The sequence below is a fragment of the Lissotriton helveticus genome, chromosome 6 (assembly GCF_964261635.1).
Source record: "Lissotriton helveticus chromosome 6, aLisHel1.1, whole genome shotgun sequence".
In the NCBI taxonomy this organism is placed as follows: domain Eukaryota; kingdom Metazoa; phylum Chordata; class Amphibia; order Caudata; family Salamandridae; genus Lissotriton; species Lissotriton helveticus.
The window spans coordinates 2,120,906,626-2,120,924,331 of record NC_136067.1 but is presented as its reverse complement, the minus strand read 5'-3'; the positions used below and the strand labels follow the sequence as shown (position 1 = coordinate 2,120,924,331).

Below are 17,706 nucleotides of genomic sequence, written 5' to 3'. Positions count from 1 at the left end.
CAAAGTATTCGCATGGCCTGTACCTGATTGGAGGGGAATTTGAGTAACTCAGATAACAAGTTACCCTGGTCCAAGACGCGCTCTGTGGTGAGGGAGGGGGAAGGAGTTGAGGCGTGGGCGGGCCGAAAGTGAAAATACACACGATCTTGCGGTGAGGGAGGGGGTTGGAGTCGAGGTGTGCTTTCAGAATCTGCGCAAAGCACACATTTGTGCTTTTAAACTTGATGCATTTCTTTTCTAAATACAGCGCAGCTGTGTGGCTGATTGTATGCCTTTTGAAAGTATTTATGTTAAAGGCAGCCCATGACGGATGCTGTGATTAACATAAATACTGAAAGGTTTGTCAGAAAGGTGCTATAGAGAGATGAGGTGCATTGTTGGAGAGTGGTAGTGAGGGAATTCATGGAGAAGGAGGAGATGGGGCGCCAAAAAAGACGGTTGCACAGTGTGCGACGCATGCTAGGGCTATCCCTGGGTGGGAGTGTTAGCCCCCCCTCCCCCGAAGGCTGGATCTAGTTGCTCCCCTGATCACAGCGACCGTCATGGGCAGCATTTAACATAAATTCTTTCAAAAAGCAAACCATCTGTCATGCATTTAGAAAAAAAATGCAGCAAGTTTTATATAGTACAAATTCAACCCAAAATTATTGGGAGTGATTTACATGATTTTTTTTGTATGCATGGAGAGATTAATTGATTTGCAGAGAATCACAGAATGCTAGTCTGACCCGAGACACAACACCCATCTCCTAAATCGGCAGCTTGAGTATTAAGCCACAACGTCTACCACAAAAGCGTAAGCATTTTCAATATTATATACAACTTTCTGCAATGAACAACCATTGACAAAGCCAATAGTCCTGGTTTCTTGTAGGTGTAATGTTACTTGTATTATATATCTGCATGCAATGACAGAAGAAGCAAAACATTCATTGGGTGGCACACTATGAAAATCATAGATTTCTGCCTTAATTGCTTTTAAGCCACGCCCTTCATGAATGAATGAAAAATGTTTTTATTATGCGCATAACTTTGCCCAATGGGCGTCAAGGCGCCTAAACATCAGAATCACATCTTATCACTCCATGGAGCATTCAATCAAAGGTAGGACTTCCTAATGAACCAGGTTTTCAGTTCCTTTTTGAACAGATCAATTGATGGCAACCTCTTAATCTCAATTGGAATAGAATTCCAAAGCTGAGGGGCCACAACTGAAAAGGCCCTAGCTCCCCATCTAGCCAGCCTAACACGTGGCACGACAAGTTGAAGAAGTTCAGCGGATTGAAGGCCTCTAACTGGAACATAACGGGCGAGTAAGGAACTAATCCCACTCGTTGATCCCTCCGCCAATGCTCTATAGGTCATACAAAGAATTTTAAAAGAAATTCTATGCTGCACTGGAAGCCAATGAAGGTCTTTCCTGGCTTTAGTGGCAGATGACACCTTGGGAAGGGCCAGTACAAAACGTGCAGCCGCGTTCTGCACAATTTGCAGTCGGTGTACGTGGCTCTTGTTGGACTCCATATACAAGGAATTACAATAATCCAACCTGGAGCCAACAAGAGCGACTGCAATTTGTTTACGAGCTTGGGGAGAAAGATATTCGCGGATTCTATTAAGAGTCCTAATCACACCCCAGCAAGTGGCCACGGTCCTGTTAACTTGAAGGGACATAGAGAGTGAGGTGTCAAATATCACACCTAGATTTCTGGCTGATTGAGATGGAGTGGGGCAGATGCCAAGAGAAGAAGGCCACCACTCGCTCGACCAAACATCCTGGTTCTTTCCAAAGACCAGTACCTCTGTTTTTTCGCCATTGAGCTTCAGGGAATTAACAGTCATCCAGTCTGCCACCAACTGCATGCATACCCTAAAGCTCGAGGCGGATGTTGCCACAGAGGAATGAGCCAGAGACACCATGATTTGAGTGTCATCGGCGTAGGATACGTTATGTTATGTTATGTTATGTTACTTTATTTCTTTTATAGCGCACGGCAACTCCAAAGGAGCGTCCCGGCGCTTTGGCAAAGAAAGACAGCATAGAAAGCAACCACACAACAGAAAAAACAGAAAGAAAGACTATTTCCTAAAAAGCCATGTCTTCAGATCCTTTCTAAAAGTCAGAAGACAGGGGGCCGATCTCAGGGACACTGGTAATTCGTTCCATGCCTTGGGTGTCAGATAGCGGAAAGAACGACCTCCCAATCGTGCACGACGAATTACAGGAACATTAAGCAAAGACAGACCAGATGACCTGAGATTCCTGCTTGGCACATACCGGAAAATGCGTTTCCCAATATATTTGGGGCCAATACCATGAAGGGCCTTGAAGGCTACAGTCAGGCATTTAAAAAGGACACGCTTGGAGATAGGTAGCCAATGAAGAGTGTTCAATAAGGCCGTGGCGCCAGCTCTCCTTGGGAGTCCAAAAATGGCACGGGCTGCCGAATTCTGGACTACTTGCAAACGGGTCATAAGATATTTTGGTAGACCCAGAAAGAGAGCGTTTGCGTAGTCCAGTCGCGACCCGATTAATGCCTGTACGACTGTTTTCCTGTGATTGAGTGACAGTAGAGGGAGAAATTTCCTCAACATCCGTAAGATGCCGAAGCACTTCCCAACAATGGACAAGATGTGGGGTCCAAAGGATAAATCACAGTCCACTATCACTCCCAGATTCTTCGCCTTCACAGCAACCTTGTCAGGAGGAAACATATCCTGAGACCACCAGGATTTCCAGTCATGTTCCGGTGCGCAACCGAAAAAAAGCAACTCTGACTTGTCAGAGTTGCATTTTAAGCCATGACCTCTAAACCACTCAAACACCGCACCAAGGCAATCCCTGATCTTTATGCCATCAAATGACCCCTCCCTGTCACAAGTGAACAGGAGTTGGGTGTCATCAGCGTAAGACACGATCCGGGCGCCAAAAGATTCCGCGACTTCCGCCAGAGGGGCCATAAAGATGTTAAACAGCATAGGGCTGAGAATGGAGCCCTGCGGGACTCCCACCTCTAGCGGAGCCATATCAGCGGAAAAAGGAGGCGCCCAGATCGTTTGTCGGCGGTCGGCCAGAAATGATTTTAGCCAATTCCACACCGTTCCTCGAAGGCCACACTCCCAGAGTCTTACAAGGAGGGCATCATGGGGAACGGTGTCGAAAGCCGCCGACAAGTCAAGCATAACTAACACGGCCTTTCCCCCCGAGTCGAGTACTTCCCTGATAGCATCAGTGACCTCCAGCAGCGCCGACTCCGTGCTAAAATTAGCACGGAAGCCGGACTGCGAGGAGTGCAATAGGTCGTTTCCTTCGATGAAACTGGAAATTATCCTATGCACATACCGCTCGGCCACTTTTGCCAGAGCAGGGAGAAGGGAGATTGGCCTGTAGTTGGCATGTATCAAGGGGTCCAAGGTGGGTTTTTTGAGCAGTGGTAAAATCATGGCGCTCTTCCAGGCCTGAGGCACCTCCCCTGTCGACAGAGATGTATTCAGCAGGGGGTTCACCAAGATGTTAATGGCGGGAGCCACTTTCCCCAAGCATTTAGCCGGACATGGGTCTAGAGGAGAGCCGGATTTCAGGCCGGACAACAACTCTAAAGATGTACTAAGATCCATAGGCGGAAATGCAAAGAGGAGAGGGCCATGGTCGTCCACAGAACAAGGTGGCAGTAGATGACTCACAACCGATTGCGCACTAGAGAGAGAGGCCTGGATGGCTGTAATCTTACTGACAAAGAAGGTGGCAAGTTGTTGTATCCACGCATCCGTATGAGCGTGGCTAGGGGTACAAACCACAGGAGAGATAAAATCCTGGACCACTTTGAAAATTTCTACCTCCATCCCCTGCGATCTTATTAGTCTAGCAAGGGGGGCCACATAGATGTTAAACAGGGTCGGGCTCAAGGCCGACCCTTGTGGCACCCCGCATTGCAAAGACTTGGCAGGGGAGAGGTAGTTCCCAAGCATCACTCTCTGCTCTCTTTCTAAAAGAAAAGAGTTCAAAAGACTCAGGGCCGATCCCTCAACCCCTGCCTCCCTGAGCCGAGATGTTAAAATGGCGGGAGACAAGGTATCGAATGCGGCCGAGAGATCAAGTAGGACCAAGACAGTAGTTTGGCCAGAGTCCACTTTACGCCGGATCTTGTCGGCCACAAGGGTCAGAGCAGACTCTGTGCTGTGATGTTTTCGGAAGCCATGTTGTGTGTTGTCTAAATATCCAGAATGGTCAAGAAAGGAGGACAAATGAAGGTTTAGGTGTGCTTCCAACATTTTTGCAGGAGCAGGGAGAAGGGAGATCGGCCTAAAGTTTTTTAAAAGGCCAGGGTCAAGGGATGGTTTTTTAAGGAGAGGCTTTACAATAGCCTTCTTCCATACCGTTGGAAAAGAGCCCTGGGTAATAGATTTGTTCATAACCATGAGCATGGGAGGAAGAAGACTACTTCTACACTCTTTAAGTTTTTTAAGAGGTAGAGGATCCATAGGGGAAGAAGATTTGGTCCTGTCCAGTAAGAGATTCAATCCCTCCAACGACAGGGGGGGAAATTCCGTTAGAGATGGATTAGGAGAATCTTTACTGAAAGAATCAAGACTGGATATCCCGGTGGAAATACTCTGATCCAATGAAAGGCGCTCGACATCCAAAGAAGCATAGATATCAAAGATCTTCTTATGGAAAAAGTCAGAGATCTTATTGCATAGTTCCTGTGAATTAACTACAGGATCAGGGAGTTGAAGGGAGCATAGTGAGTCGGCAATTTTAAACAGCTCCCTAGGAGATGAAAGAGAGCTGGTGAGATTGGAGAAGTATTCCTGCTTCTCCTTTACCACTCTCTGTTTATACTCCTGTAATGCAGACTTGTGAGCCTCTCGATCCCTAGAATCCCATGATTTCCTCCACCTTCTCTCAATGCACCTACATCCCTGCCTCAAGAGTCTCAGCTGGCTAGAGAACCAAGGTGCAGTAGGCTTCCGCCGTGCTACATATCGCAGAGAAGCAGGGGCAAGTTTATCAACAGCACTGGCGATGGAATTCGTCAGATCTAAAGCTGCCTCGCCTGCATCCTTATGGGCAAGAGAATCAGTAGAGGAGACAAAGGAGACAAGAACCTTGTCCGTAACGTTCCTTAAATTTCTCCTAAGAGTGTGTGAGGAAATGGTCTGATTGACAGAACAGGGGGCAGGAAGAACAAATTCCAGCGGAACTGCAAAGTGGTCTGTCCAAACCAGTGGAAGGGGGGGGCCAGTCGACAGTCTGGCATCATTAGAAAAAACCCCATCAAGTATATGACCAGCCGTATGAGTAGGACTGCTCATAAGTTGACGAAGGTCACAAGCTCCAAGTGACTCAACCAGAGATGTAGTATCATTTGAATTGGTGTCCTCAAGATGAAAATTCAAATCGCCCAAGATGGTAAAACAAGGCTTACCGAAATAGGGTTCAGGAATTCTCAATAGATCCGCGGGGAAGCCAGATCTAAGGCCCGGATGCCTATATATTAAGATCCCTGTAAAAGATGCAGACGGGGCACAAGTGATACAGAAATAGAAAGCTTCAAAGCGATCTTGGGGCATGGATAGAAGTTTGATGTTGCATGGGAAGGAGGATCTAGAAAGAATAGCAATCCCTCCGCCTCTGCGGAGCAGTCTATCCTGCCTGTGCAATGAATAGCCATCAGGAATGGCCATCAGCAAATTGTGACCAGAAGTGTCAGATGCCCAGGTCTCAGTAATGAACACCCAGTCAGGTTGTCGCGCATCAACAAAATCGTGGAAAGCCACATTGTGCTTGACGAGTGAGCGCGCGTTAATAAGGAAACCAGTTCTTGAAGAGGTGGATGGTCGAGTTAGATGGGGCAACGAATTAATCGAATCGTTAGATACAAAATTAAAGGAAGTGGAATATACGCTACAACACCGGGAATGCAGAATCCCTTCAGGCGAGAAGCGATGTGAGCAAGACGACGAGCGTGGTTTAAGTGAAAGGAAATTAACCCTAGAGTATTGTCTACTTGCCTCAGAAGATGAAAATGGAGTAGCAGCCGGGTCCAGCCCGACCTGCAGCCCGTCCTTCATTGCATTGGTCACACGTTTTGAGAGACACCCTAGTGTTTTCATCCAACTTAAAGGCCGGGTCTACACGCGTGGCCAGGTTCTTGGAGCACATAGTCTTGGCTGCATCACACAGAGACCTTACTCTCTCGCACACAGAGCAAAAAAAATTGAGGGAATATTGCTTGTGTGGCATTGTAATTAAATTAGTTACTGTGTTTTTGAAATCATCCCCACATTTCCCAGGTGTTGTAGCCCTGGCGTAATATTGCAGCAAACGCTCCTTGCATCGTCACTAAAAAACATTAACAAAGCCAAATATCTCTCACATTACATAAGAGGTATTTGGCTTTGTCAATGCTTATTTAGACATACTGCTAAGTACGCAAGCTGCTGTGCAACATGGCCTAAAGAGTAACATAGTACAAGGCCGCAGTGCACTTGTTTTACTTTACTTTAAGCTGTATTTCACAGCAGTCCACAGTGCTGTGCAGCATATCTGAACAAACATTGGCAAAGCCAAGAGACTTTGCATGGGTGAAATCTATGCGTTTTAATATAGCACGGACTTTACCCGAAGGTGTCAGAGCGCTTCACAATAGGAACAGTAATGATTAGGAACAGTAATGATACGTGAAAACATAACAAGTGAACAAATTACAAAAGCAAACGTTACATTACAGGAGGAAAAAGTGACAATTGTGAGGTAAAATACTGCAATAAATGGCGGACACTGAAACACAAGAACAAACGTTACGTAGGCAATGGTGGCACTTGTGCAAGTATCAAAAGCAAACAAAATGCAAGAGGAGCAAACAGTGTGTTACAAGAGAAAAGTGACGTGTGCATGTTACAAAAGAGAACCAGACACAGGTACAAGGATAAAACTGCAATAAATGGCAAACACTCCAACCACATGAACACACTGGAAGGCACTGCCATAGTCAAGGAGAATAGAATATTCAACAGTGGGAGGTCTTCCTTCAGATAACAGAGAGGGCGTGGATTACATTTGGAAGTGTCTTTGGGTCAATGCTCGATGACAGAGATGAACCCCCCTCCCCCTCCCCATCCTATGACACGACACCCCTCCCCCCCAGCCTCCCCTCTGACTCACCAGCCTCACAGCGCCTGGAGATGAAGCCTCCGCTTCGAGGCGCCCCCGGGGCTGCAGCGCCACTGTCTGCGACGCACACGTCTTGGCTGCGGCAACAGAGGACGTCACTTCCGGAGGTAGTGAATGCGGATCTGCGCATGCGCCATCCACTGGCTACGGTTTTATGAGGAAGTGAGCGCAGTGAAGGTGTGAGTGTAGATCTGCGCATGCGCAACTCGGGTTAGGTGTTTGTGAAAAGATCGAATGTTAACTGCGCATGCGCAGATCTTCAGCTACTAGTTGGCATCAAGACTGACGTTTAAGGGTCTGCGCATGCGGAGTGCGACCAGTGTGCTGCACGGATATCTGACCCCTGACCCCGGGTTTGCTGCAGACAGAGCAGGATCCCCGGGTCAGGGGTGAGTGCAGCGTCATCACGGTTTGTGTTGATGGGATTTCACAAGCACCAGAGAGAGCTGAGCCAGACCCTGGGGCAGGGGGGTCAGTGGACACCCGGGGGGGGGGAGGTGAAGGGTTCTATGGGGCCCCCTGGGGTGGAGGGGCAGGAGGTGAAGGATTCTATGGGCTCCCCTGGGGGGGGAGGGGCAGGAGGGGAAGGATTCTATGGGCCCCCTGGGGGGAGGGGCAGGAGGGGAAGGATTCTATGGGGCCCCTGGGGGGGGGCAGGAGGGGAAGGGTTCTATAGGCCCCCTGGGGGGGAGGGGCAGGAGGTGAAGGATTCTATGGGGCCCCTGGGGGGGGGCAGGAGGGGAAGGGTTCTATGGGCCCCCTGGGGGGGAGGGGCAGGAGGTGAAGGATTCTATGGGGCCCCTGGGGGGGAGGGGAGGGGCAGGAGGTGAAGGATTCTATGGGGCCCCCTGGAGGGAGGGGCAGGAGGGGAAGGATTCTATGGGCCCCCTGGGGGGGAGGGGCAGGAGGGGAAGGATTCTATGGGGCCCCTGGGGGGGCAGGAGGGGAAGGGTTCTATGGGCTCCCTGGGGGGAGGGGCAGGAGGTGAAGGATTCTATGGGGCCCCGGGGGGAGAGGTGAAGGGTTCTATGGGGCCCCCTGGGGTGGAGGAGCAGGAGGTGAAGGATTCTATGGGGCCCAGGGGGGAGGGGCAGGAGGTGAAGCGTTCTATGGGCCCCCTGGGGGGAGGGGCAGGAGGTGAAGGATTCTATGGGGCCCGGGGGGAGGGGCAGGAGGTGAAGCGTTCTATGGGCCCCCTGGGGGGAGGGGCAGGAGGTGAAGGGTTCTATGGGGCCCCTGGGGGGAGGGGCAGGAGGTGAAGGGTTCTATGGGGCCCCTGGGGGGAGGGGCAGGAGGTGAAGGGTTCTATGGGGCCCCCTGGGGGAGGGGCAGGAGGTGAAGGATTCTATGGGGCCCGGGGGGAGAGGAGGGGCAGGGGAGGAAGAGTTCTATGGGCCCCCTGGGGGGAGGGGCAGGAGGGGAAGGATTCTATGGGGCCCCTGGGGGGGGGCAGGAGGGGAAGGGTTCTATAGGCCCCCTGGGGGGGAGGGGCAGGAGGTGAAGGATTCTATGGGGCCCCTGGGGGGGGGCAGGAGGGGAAGGGTTCTATGGGCCCCCTGGGGGGGAGGGGCAGGAGGTGAAGGATTCTATGGGGCCCCTGGGGGGGAGGGGAGGGGCAGGAGGTGAAGGATTCTATGGGGCCCCCTGGAGGGAGGGGCAGGAGGGGAAGGATTCTATGGGCCCCCTGGGGGGGAGGGGCAGGAGGGGAAGGATTCTATGGGGCCCCTGGGGGGGCAGGAGGGGAAGGGTTCTATGGGCTCCCTGGGGGGAGGGGCAGGAGGTGAAGGATTCTATGGGGCCCCGGGGGGAGAGGTGAAGGGTTCTATGGGGCCCCCTGGGGTGGAGGAGCAGGAGGTGAAGGATTCTATGGGGCCCAGGGGGGAGGGGCAGGAGGTGAAGCGTTCTATGGGCCCCCTGGGGGGAGGGGCAGGAGGTGAAGGATTCTATGGGGCCCGGGGGGAGGGGCAGGAGGTGAAGCGTTCTATGGGCCCCCTGGGGGGAGGGGCAGGAGGTGAAGGGTTCTATGGGGCCCCTGGGGGGAGGGGCAGGAGGTGAAGGGTTCTATGGGGCCCCTGGGGGGAGGGGCAGGAGGTGAAGGGTTCTATGGGGCCCCCTGGGGGAGGGGCAGGAGGTGAAGGATTCTATGGGGCCCCGGGGGGAGAGGTGAAGGGTTCTATGGGGCCCCCTGAGGTGGAGGGGCAGGAGGTGAAAGATTCTATGGGCTCCCCTGGGGGGGGAGGGGCAGGAGGTGAAGGGTTATATGGGCCCCCTGGGGGGAGGGGCAGGAGGTGAAGGGTTCTATGGGGCCCCCTGGGGGGAGGGGCAGAAGGTGAAGGATTCTATGGGGCCCCGGGGGGGAGGGGCAGGAGGTGAAGGGTTCTATGGGCTCCCCTGGGGGGGAGGGGCAGGAGGTTAAGGATTCTATGGGACCCCCTGGGGGGGGGGCAGGGGAGGAAGGGTTCTGTGGGGCCCCCTGGGGGGGGCAGGAGGTGAAGGATTCTATGGGGCCCACTGGGGGGGAGGGGCAGGAGGTAAATCATTCTATGGGGCCCAGGGGGGGCAGGGGAGGAAGGGTTCATTGGGGCCCCCTGGGAGGAGGGGCAGGAGGTGAAGGATTCTATGGGGGCCCGGGGGGAGGGGCAGGAGGGGAAGGGTTCTATGGGGCCCCTGGGGGGGAGGGGCAGGAGGTAAAGGATTCTATGAGGCCCGGGGGGAGAGGAGGGGCAGGGGAGGAAGAGTTCTATGGGGCCCCCTGGGGGGGAGGGGCAGGAGGGGAAGGGTTCTATGGGGCCCAGGGGGGGTAGGGGCAGGAGGGGAAGGATTCTATGGGGCCCCTGGGGGGAGGGGCAGGAGGGGAAGGGTTCTATGGGCCCCCTGGGGGGGAGGGGCAGGAGGTGAAGGATTCTATGGGCCCCCTGGGGGGCAGGAGGTGAAGGATTCTATGGGTCCCCCTGGGGCGGGCAGGAGGTGAAGGATTCTATGGGGCCCCCTGGGGGGGCAGGAGGTGAAGGATTCTATTGGGCCCCCTGGGGGGGAGTGGCAGAGGTAAAGGATTCTATGGGGCCCCCTGTGGAGGAAGGGGCAGGAGGTGAAGGGTTCTATGGGGCCCCCTGGGGGGGGCAGGAGGTGAAGGGTTCTATGGGCCCCTTGGGGGGGGGCAGGAGGTGAAGGGTTCTATGGGGCCCCCTGGGGGGAGGGGGGGGCAGGAGGTGAAGGGTTCTATGGGCCCCCTGGGGGGGGCAAGAGGTGAAGGGTTCTATGGGGCCCCCTACAGACAATGGAGTGCGGGACGACCGTGAATAGGCCAATGACTGTAACTACCAAAATACATGAATATATCATCATTTTGTCGGTCTTGAAATGCACACATGTTAATATGTAAAATCTTAAAAAAGTATAACAAATAAATACAGACAGACAACACATTGTCTCTATATTTCTGCAAATATCAGTAAAAACTGAAAGGGGGAGCCTTAGTAGTAATGGAAATCACAAAATTATCTCCACATTAAAATACTCAATATTTTACAATTGTCTTTATTACTTATAGTTCATTTTTCAAAAAACATTGGATTAAAAGGTTTTAAAGAATAGGGCAATCTTTGCTCTACTCTAAATTATATCCCTATTTCAAACTAGGTAATATTTTTGCAGAGAAAAGTGAGACATTTGTTCTCTTGCAGCAGGTACCGTTCATTTTCTATCTGCAGCTCCGACGTGACATCATACTATATTTGTCTAGCATTGAAGAGATTCCCACCTTTAGTTTACTAGAGGCCACAATTGCTATTTTACAATTACCCCAGAGCGGTAGAATATCTGCAATAAACAAGGTTGTCATCGTATATATCCCAGACACGTTTAATAAGCTGTCGGTAGCATGTGAGGGGGATCTGGGCCCCTGGAAGATGTTCTCTTTCATGCAGAGGATGGCTAGAGAAGGTACGCTTTCAACCGGGTATTGTATAATACCATTCAAATTACTTATTTTCATAGGGCTCCTTTAACCCCACCACAGCTGTGGTGAACACAGCATAGCCCTGGCCCATCCTGCCTCAGATGTCAAATAGAGGAAGGAGATTTATTCCTCAAGACTTGCTTGTGAGGAATTAACCATCCTTTCTGGAAGGTTTGGTAAATATGTGCAGAACAGAATGAGGAAGCCTGATCCCTCTAAGTCCTAAAATGACGCTGCAAATATCCTAGAGGATGAAGGGGCTCAGAGTGGAGAAGGTCCTGCAGGGATTGGCATTGGCCTTGGACAGACTGGGCAACAATCAAACATTTTATGGACAAAGCTGGTGGCCACGCAGGGTTTTAATGTCAAAAGTAGGCAAAGGCCATTATTGCCTAAAACTAAAAGACCAATAATGTTGATTCTGCTACTCAGAAGTGGTAGAAGTGGTACTTTACTTATGGAAATATTTTAGCTCTGATGAAAAGTGCGGGAAAGCCCCCTTTCAAAATACATTGAAAGTGCTTGGAGTCTGTAAGTGCTGCTCATGTAAAGCAGCGGGTGGGAGTACATGCAGCCTGGAAGACTCTTTTGGGCTGTCTAAGTGTACATAAGTCATAGATCACAGAGGGCTTAGAACACTGGCTTTCTAAGTGTGAAAATACATATGTGTTTCCAGAAAATCATAAAGAGTGAAGCATTGTTATTAGTAACAGCTGATTGCTAGTTCAGGTTGTTGTGCATTAACACATGCTCCAGCATGAAGTAGCAGAAGATTCCAACTAAAAACATTATACTAATTGTTATTATTTTTTAACCATATATTTATGGATTCTATTAAGACATTTTTCAAACACATCGGGAAGGTTATACCGTACTGACTTAAAATAAGTATTATTGTTACGTGATGAACCCAATATCTTTATAGGCGAATCTGTTTTTATACAATTATTTAGCTCAAAATGCTTATGATTGGCGTATAATAATGGTTAGAGATATCAGTCTGCCTCCCCCTGAATATGCGCTGTGGACCTCCAGGAGTCCACGGACCACAGTTAAGGACCACTGATCTACACGAATGACTTCTTACCAAATTCAGTATTCTAGCTACTTTTAGAGCAGCCTACCTTTCTGGGTTATGTGTATTTATTTTGTTTCAGCATAAATGTGCTTTCATGTAGAATCTGAGGCTTAAAACTAAGAAGTAAGTAAGTCTCTGTGGATGAACCCAGTGCCAGTCAGCGATGACTGGCCTAGAACAAACCGTAAGCACCATGAGCTCAAAAGATTAACAAGGGATTGAGTTGCACACTAATTCTAGCAAGACTGTCCTAGCCATTTCCAATGCATGATGCTACATGTAAGCAAACACATCTTTTACCCGCTGTAGAGTGCTTTTTTGCATGACAAGTTGCAGCCCAGTGCTTGGTCACCTTTGATATGTTTCATACTTTGTTATCTTCAGATGGGCAGGTCTTGGTGAGGGGTTGGTCATGTGCTGCCCCGGGCATGTACTGTACTAGTGAGTGAATCTCCTTCTTTCCCCTTTGGTCAGAGGTGGTCCTGGGCAAAAGTAATACAAGTGAGTAGTATTGTTCCGTGGCATACCCACATGATGGAAGACCTCACATACACTATATTTATCCTACAATGTCCGTGCACAAAGCAAACAATAATTAAAGCAAACGTTTCTAAAACAGGCTTCTCCAACTAGTAGCTTGTGATCTACTGGTAGCTCTCCAACTAGATAGAAGTAGCTCTCTTATGTGCATCCCAGCCTACTAAATTGGAACGTTTTTCTTTGTTGAATTAATATCTACAGACCTAATGAGTGTATTCAAGACAAAAAAGTGTTTTCAGAACTCATAAGTTAATGTTTAGAGACAAAAATGTCTGAATGTCCAAAATATATGTAAAGCTACTATCTGAGTGATAAATCATACACTATTACTGATATTACTACCTTAATGCTAGGGGCAGGGGCAGCTATGGATGTCATATTAACCTTATGGAGGCATTCCAATCTGAAAAGGTTTTTTTTACTTTACTGCTGTCAGTCCTGCCGGATGTACTGAAGTGATCACTGTGAGTAATCTTGCATGGGGGGGGGCACTAATGTGATCTTGCCTGATGTGGTTACTATATCAACACAAATAATAGTAGCTCACAATGATTTTAATTGAACATGAGTAGCTCTAAGTACACAAAAGGTTGGTGATCTCTACTGTAAAAGGACTAGATAGAAACTGTGCAAATATATTTGTACTGTTTAAAAACACCTAAACGTTAATAACCACTGATTTTATACTGACAAACCCCCGCTGCAGTTCACATCAAAAACTGAAAACAGGAAAGACTAAATGTATTGCAGAGTTTCTTTCACTTTGTTTTAAATGTGCAGTATAAGTCTTTCTAGATAGCATTAGGTCATAATTACAGTTTCTTTATATTGACTTGCTTTTTTTTGTTACAGGTGAAAGGAATGCTTTAGGAATGGAAGATGGAAAGGGCATTAGGATATATTTTTTTAAAGCAAAAGTCTGCAAGGCTGGGCATTGAAAATTCATCCCATGAAGATCCGTTCAAAAAACAAAAAGATATCTTAATCTATACAATGAAGTAGCATGAAAACAAATACTCTGCTTGAAAAGACTAACGTGAGAGACACTAGGGAACAGAGAACTTTCTAAATGTACTAAAACACTCAAAGCTGTTTCTTATAGCATTCTATAAAGAGTGGATGAAGTCAGCATAGAAGAAAGACAATATGTATTTATTATAAGACGGGTTTGAACATAAATCTCACGCAATGGAAAGACATAAGTATTCAGAATGTGATAAAACATTCAGGGCCACTGGCCGTCTACAAGTACACAAGGTCGCCCAAGCAAGACTCAGAACATGTAAATGCAGGGAATGTGGGCAGACATTCAATCAAACAAGTCTTGACACCTGGAAGAAGTTACATTAATGTACTGAATGTCAGAAGGCAGTGCATGCAAAAGGACACCTACCGGGACAACAGACAAGCCCTGCTGAGGAAAACACATTCACTACAAAAGGCAACTTGCAGGCATATCAGAATGGTTATGCTGATGGGAAACCTTTTAACCTAACTGAATGTAATCCAGCATTCATTACAAAGACAGACTTAATACGACAACAAAACATCCACATTGGGAAAAAGCCCCATGAATGTAGAGAATGTGACAAGATATTCATCAGAAAGGCAAACTTAATGCGACTTCTGAAAATTCACTCTGGAGAGAAGCCATATAAATGTACAGAATGTGACAAGGCATTCTATAGAAAAGAGTTGTTAAAGCAACATCAGAAATTCCACACTGGAGTGAAACCCTTTTGTTGTAGTGAATGTGACAAGGCATTCGTTGCTAAGGGAGCGCTAATGCATCATCTGAAAATTCACACGGAAGAGAAACCATATAAATGTACAGAACGCAAAAAGGCATTCATTTCAAACACAAACCTAATGCAGCATCTGAATATACACACTGGGGAGAAACCATTTAAATGTACAGAATGTGACCAGGCATTTGCTGCAAAGGCAAACCTGATGCGACATTGGAAAATGCATACCGAAGAGAAGCCATATAAATGTACTGAATGTGACAAGGCATTCGTTGAAAAGGAATCCCTAATGCGACATTTGAAAATCCACACTGGAGAGAAACCATATAAATGTACAGAATGTGACAAGGCATTCATTACAAAAAAAGAGCTAATACGACACCATACAGTCCACACAGGGGAGAAACCATATAACTGTACTGAATGTAACAAGGCATTTGTTACAAGGGGAGAGGTACATCGACATTATGCAATCCACAATGGGGAAAACCCGTATGAATGTGCTGCATGTGACAAGACATTCTTCACAAAAGCACTGTTAAACCAACATCAGAAAATCCATAGTGGAAATAAACCATACGGTTGCAGTGAATGTGACAAGGCATTCATTACTAACAGAGAACTAATACGACATCAGAGAGTCCACACTGGAGAGAAACCATATGAATGCAGTGAGTGTGACAAGGCTTTCAGTACAAGTGCATCCCTAATACGACATCAGAGAGTGCACACTGGAGAGAAACTATATAAATGCACTGAATGTGACAAGGCATTCATTACAAAAGGAGCCCTTATTCTACATCAGAGATGCCATACTGGAGAGAAACCATATGAATGCACTGAAGGTGACAGGGCATTCATTGCAAAAAGCTATCTCTTGCAACATCAGAAAATCCACACCGGAGACAAACCATATAGTTGTAGTGAATGTGAGAAACCCTTCTTTACAAAAACCTATCTCTTGCGACATCAGAGAATCCACACCGGAGAGAAACCATTTGCTTGTAGAGAATGTGAAAAGGCTTTTGTTACAAAATTGCAATTAAACCAACATCAGGAATTCCACTCTGGGGAGAAACCATACCGTTGTGGTAAATGTAAGAAGGCGTTTTTTACAAAATTGCAATTAAAACAGCATCAAAAATTCCACTCTGGAGTGAAACCATATGGTTGTAGTGAATGTGAGAAGGCATTTGTTACAAAAGGGGAATTAAAGCAACATCAGAAAACTCACAATGGAGAGAAACCATATGATTGCTCTGACTGTGGCAAGGCATTCACTGCAAAGCACACCCTTTTAATACATCAGAAAAGACACACTGGAAAGAAACCATTTGGCTGCAGTGAATGTGAGAAGGCGTTTATTACAAAATAGCGGTTAATGCAACATCAAGAAACCCACACTGGGAAGAAATATCAATGCCATGAATGTGACAAGGCATTTTTTGCAAAGGGAAGCCTAACGCGACATCAGAAAGTTCACACTGGAGAGACACCGTATAAATGTACTGAATGTGACAAAGCATACACGCTAAAGCACCAACTAGAACAACATCAGGAAATCCATACCCGAAACAAACGCTATTGTTGTAGTGAGTGTGACAAAGCATTCTTCAGAAAACAACACTTAATGGTACATCAGAATACCCACACTGGAGAGAAACCATATAAATGCACTGAATGTGACAAAGCATATAGTAGAAAACACCAGTTGTGGGAACATCAGAAAACCCACACAGGAGAGCGACCATATCAATGTATTGAATGTGGCAAGGCATTTAGGAGAAAGACACACCTAATGCAACATCTGAACGTCCACACAGGAGAGAAACTGTATAAATGTACTGAATGTGAAAAGGCATTCACTTTAAAGCACAAGCTAGTGCAACATCAGAAAATCCACACTGGCGAAAAACAATATGATTGAAGTGAATGTGAAAAGGGTTTTCCAAGGGACTGCCTAATGCTACTTCTGAAAGTCCACACTGGGGAGAAACTATATGAATGTACAGAATGTTACAAGACATTTGTTGCAAAGAACATCCTAATGCAGCATCAGAAAGTCCACGGGAAAGACCCTATTGATCTACTGAATAGGACAAGGCATTCGATTTAAAGCACCTATTAGAACCATCTCAGAAAATCCACACCGGGAAGTAACCATTTGCTTGTAATTGGTGTTACAGGACATTCATTAGAAACAACACTGCAATATCATGGAACCCAAACAGAAGAGAAACCATGTGAATTCATACCAGGGCGAAATTCTATCAATGTACTCAATCTGACAAAGCATTTGTTGAAAGGTGAGGACTATTTTTAGATTGGTAGGTTCATACGGGGTGGAAACCACTCCGCTGATCGGAATGAGCCCTAATATGACAAGTCATTTAATCACCAAAAGGAAGACTGTTTTCTGATTTGACATTTTCCACAGGGCGAAGCCACATCAGTGTACTAAATGTGACGCAGCATACATTACATAGACTGGGCTACTATATTATTTGAAATCTAACACTGGTGAGAACTCTATTAAATTTACTGAATGTGAAAATACTTTCATCATAAACTCATCACTAAATAAACATCTGCATCTCCACAAGGGGAAGGAATCATATGAACTTGCTGAATGTGACAATGTGATTTAGAAATAATAAGCTAATGCAATAGCAGGACACCAACACTGGGGAGAAACCATACGAATGTACCAAATGTGATCAAAATGTAATTATGAAAGGAAACATACTAGGTCATCAGAATGTCCACACCTGAGAGAACACTTATGAATGTGTTTGAATGTGACGAGGCTCAGTGTGCCCACCAGGCACAAAACAAGAGTTTTCTGACTCGGACAAGACATTCATTAGAAAGGAATATATAATGTAACATGAAAGCTCACACCAGACAGAAACCACTAGAATGAAATGAATGTGAGAAAGTATTTACTATAAAGTGCACTCTAGTGGGTTATCTCATATCACACAATGGATGAAGGGTAGGATGACCAAATTATTAAAAACCAAACTCTGGGAAATTTGGCAAATATATAAGTAGAACTAATAGTTTTAGAGCGACTAAAGAGCACAGAACAGCTCAATTGAGAGCACTTATCAATTGACAGCACTCGTCAGCATACAAATCACAGAAATGAGGGTATATGGTGAATTCAATGCAGCCTTTATACTCCATATTATATGTAATGCAG

At 47.2% G+C, this 17,706-nt stretch overlaps 1 pseudogene; it reads left to right on the top strand.

Annotated features, from left to right (window-relative positions):
• The first annotated feature begins 13,941 nt into the window (after positions 1-13,941).
• On the top strand, positions 13,942-16,857 carry LOC144762090 (uncharacterized; annotated as a pseudogene).
• Positions 16,858-17,706: the final 849 nt, after the last annotated feature.